Here is a 3,647-nt window from a genome sequence, read left to right as displayed (position 1 = left end):
GGATATATCTGCTAGGTACCAGTTATTCTGTCACGGCTGGCAGTGGAAACTTCATGGTAGATTTTTATAAATGTTCTGCAGATACATGATCGATTGTGTCCTGCTAGGGAAACTAACAAAGCACAGTGCTGCTGTTTCTCCTATGGATCAGTGGGTTTCCTCAGACCATGCTCTTTCCAGAAAGACCTTCCTTATGCTCATCCAGTTTCTCCACCTCTGGTCTTCACACTCCCTCACTCAGAGGAGAAGAGCCTTATGCTGACTTCCTGTCTGGATACTGAGAGGGTCGGAGGCTAGGTCACCCATTAAGTCTCAGCAGTTTACTATTGAAGATAGGAGTAGAAGTTTAGAAATTGGTAGTTAAATTGAAATCGGAAGGGACAGTAAGGACTTACTCAAATTGCCTTTTTTCCTACCCAACTCAACTTGATTACAATCCCTCCCTGAATAAATAAGAGAGGGACGTTTGTTGAGCATCTTTGAATACTTCTCCTCCCCATTGTGTAGTGCAAAATTCAGTAGTAAATGTTGATAATAATGAAAAACCACAGTTGAAACAATACTAACTGCTGGCGAGGAGGTGAAACAATGGAACTCTTATCCGCTGCATCTAAATAGGTGCATTAGTACCATTCAGGAGAGACAGGTACAAGAGCATTCACTGAGCACTGTGTTTTTAAAGAGTAAACAAATTAAAATTTAAAACAACATATATATCCTTTAGTAGGAAACTTGATAAATAAATTGTGGACTATTCATACACTAGAATATTATACAGAGTGAAATGGGAAAATTAGAACTATAAGAATAAACATGTAAATTTTGAAAATATGAAAGGAGAAATTTGATGAATGTTATATACATATATTATGTCTTTTATATGAAATATAACAGGATATCTTGTTTATGGTTGTATACATGTATAGTAAATTTCCAGAAAAATATCCAAAGTGATGCTGAACACAGGGTTCAAGATATTTGTTCTCTCTGAAAAAGAAAGAGGGGGAAAGGAAGAAAAAGAGGATCTGGAGTTTAAGCTGTATGGTTGATACAGGGGGGGATTATTATATTTTTATCATCTAAACTTTTTTATAATTCTGCAATATTTCTTAATTTTTTTTTTTTGGAAGAACAGAATTCCTTTTCACTTCTATACCCTGATTTGTTTAGAAATGAATAAGAGAGTTTTCAAACAATAAGTTTTCTTGGATGAAAATCCATCCTCCGGAAACCACCAAATGTAAGGGAATTTTTCTTTTGACATTTCCTATCCTATAGTTCATGGGTCCATTTCTGGGCCTTGTCCTCCAGTGATGAGGGAGGTCTACATTCACTTACCAAAATATAGGGCAGCGCTTTATTAGCAGGGTTGATTATTGAGGTTTAGGTGGAATGTAGGAGCCGTCAAGCACAGGTTAGAAGGGAGACCGGGAAAAGAAGGAAGGTGTGTTTAATTCACTAGTAAAGCATCAATAGGGTAAAGTGCTAAGTTATACATTAATATTTGTCAGGCCCCCATGATGGCGTTGTCCACATGTACAGCCATCACCACAAGAAAAACTTAACCACGTTACTTGATCTCAATATCTACTATCCTCCTGGCAAAAGGGAAACTGGCTAATAAAAATTCCATTTTTTTTTAACTTCGGTATATTAACAGTAAAACTGATCTATCTAGGTTAACACCAGTATTGAGTGAGCTTGAGGCAAACTTTTGAAAAATGTCTCATAGGCTGAAAAAAGGAGTATGAAATGGGAGAACTGAGAAGAAAAAAGACAAAAAGAGTCTAAATAATATGAAAAATGTAATGTTCAAACTATAAAACTGTGGGTACTCAAGGTAAATTTGAGTAATATTGATGAACTATCCCTTACTCATCCATTCTCAGAGTCCCAGATATATGCTATACACAATAAGTGAGAACCAGCCTCTGATGCTAAGTGTAGTGACCAAAAGGTGACTAAGGGCTCCCCCCCCAGGGCAGAGTGGAATAATTGCCACGAGGATGACGCACACAGTGGAGCATAGTGCCACAGCTGAAGGAATAGCTAATTGTGGACAGTTTCACGAGAGAAGCTGGCATTTAGCCTGGACTTTTACCGAAACTCTACTCATCCTCGATCAAAGAGACGAAAAGAAAATTTCAAAACCAAGGATGAAAGACGACCATGGAGTCATTTAAATGTAAAAAAAAAAAATGGCATGAGTGAAGAATTATTTTTAAAAATATATGTGTTACAGGCTGAAGTGTGCCACCCGCCTCACCCCCGGAAGTCATATGTTCAAGTCCTAACCTTCAGTCCCTCAGAATGTGGCTGTGTTTGAGGATAATGTCTTCGATCGCGGTGGGCCCTAATCCATTTTCACAGACACACACAGAGGAAGATCATGGGAAGACAGAAAGAAGACAGTCAGCCATCCGTAAGCCAAGGCTAGAGGCCTGGAAAGAAGCCAACCTTGCTGACCTCTTGATCTCAGATTTCTAGCGTCTGGACTTGTCAGAAAATAAATTTGTGTTATTTAAGCCACCCAGTCTGTGGCACTTTGTCATGGCAGTGCTGGCTAACTAATACAATACGGTACACTTAAAATCATGGTAAAAATCCTATAACATTTAAGCCATATTATTTTATTGAGTTTTTAAAAGCTCGCTATCAAACACATGAACAGAGTGATCCAATTTTTATAAAATCACGCAACTATATACATACATATAGAAAAAAGATGACAAATGTTATCTCTGACGTTTTGTGTGATTTTTAAAGTTTTCTCCATTAGGCTTTTCTGCATTGGTCCATTATTTTAATAAGCATGTCAGCGGACAGAGTCAAGGAAGAATAAATATATAGAGCAAGGAAAGAATGTATCTCGAGGCAGAACCTTGGGGAATGCTAGTATTTAAGGGACAGAGGTAGGAGCAAACGGAGGCAACAAAGGGTGGGCGAGGGAGGAGGAAACCCAAGGTGTAATTCCAAAGAGGCTGACAGAGGGCGAGGCTTCAGAAGGAACAGGGTGCTCTCACCATTGTCAAATGCAGCGGAGCTGCGGCAGGTCTGGTGAGAACGTGCTGCTTGGGGAAGCTGGAAGGTCACGCTGTCCTCTGGGAGCTATTTGAAGGAGTGCTGGGGCCAGTTCGTAAAAGTCTGTGGAGAGAGAGGACAGTGAGGAAGGAAAGCAGCAAAGCCATGAATACTTAAAAGAATTACAGACTGTCATCATCATACTAAGAATAGCCTGAATACAAACCTGGGTATGGAGATGCCAGTTACCCTAGAAACTCAGGGAAGGGTACCTTAGCAACATGTACCAAGATGCTGTATTCTGCACAGTACCTAAGATGTTTCTGGATCCATTCTAGTGTGATCTGTCAATCAGCCTGTAGTCTTTGCTTAAAGGGAAAGATGTTGCTGTAAACCAAAGATCTTGACAATGAAATCACTTAGTATCCTCTCTAGAACAACAAAGGGGATTGCAGCAACCAGCATATTGTGACAAGAAAGCATTTGTAAACTCATTTGACTACGGGGAACATGCTTTCTTGTCTGGTTTCCCTACCTCGTAGCCAGGTTCTCTTGGGATGAGGACACACAAAAACTGCATAGACGAGAGACAAGGAAAGGGAGAGAGGAAGAAGGTAAGTATTTCA

The sequence above is a fragment of the Pteropus vampyrus genome, unplaced genomic scaffold (genome assembly GCF_000151845.1).
Source record: "Pteropus vampyrus isolate Shadow unplaced genomic scaffold, Pvam_2.0 Scaffold78, whole genome shotgun sequence".
NCBI classification, from domain to species: domain Eukaryota; kingdom Metazoa; phylum Chordata; class Mammalia; order Chiroptera; family Pteropodidae; genus Pteropus; species Pteropus vampyrus.
The sequence above is the reverse complement of the archived record's forward strand: the minus strand, read 5'-3'. Positions refer to the sequence as shown.